Genomic DNA, 406 nt, shown 5'->3' with positions numbered 1-406 from the left:
CCCAATGGAATGTAAATATCATCAACCAATATCACTAATATCACACGCAAGTAAAATGCTGCTGAAAATAATTCAAGAATGGTTGCAGCAGTACATTGAAAGGGAGCTTCCGGAAATCAAGAAAAGGATACAGAACAAGGGATATCATTGCTGACACTGGGTGGATCTTGGCTAAATGCAGAGAACACCAGAAAGATGTTTACTTGTGCTTTATGGGCTATGCAAAGGCATTTGATTGTATGGATCATAACAAACCATGGATTACATTGTGAAGAATGGGAATTCTAGAGCACTTGATTGTGTTCATGAGAAATCTACGCATAGAAAAGCAACACTCATTAGAACAGACCAAGATGATCCTGAATGAGTTAAAATCAGGAAAATGTGCACCAGGGTTACACCATAC

This window comes from Chrysochloris asiatica, unplaced genomic scaffold (assembly GCF_000296735.1).
Source record: "Chrysochloris asiatica unplaced genomic scaffold, ChrAsi1.0 scaffold00076, whole genome shotgun sequence".
Taxonomy (NCBI): Eukaryota; Metazoa; Chordata; class Mammalia; order Afrosoricida; family Chrysochloridae; genus Chrysochloris; species Chrysochloris asiatica.
The sequence above is the reverse complement of the archived record's forward strand: the minus strand, read 5'-3'. Positions refer to the sequence as shown.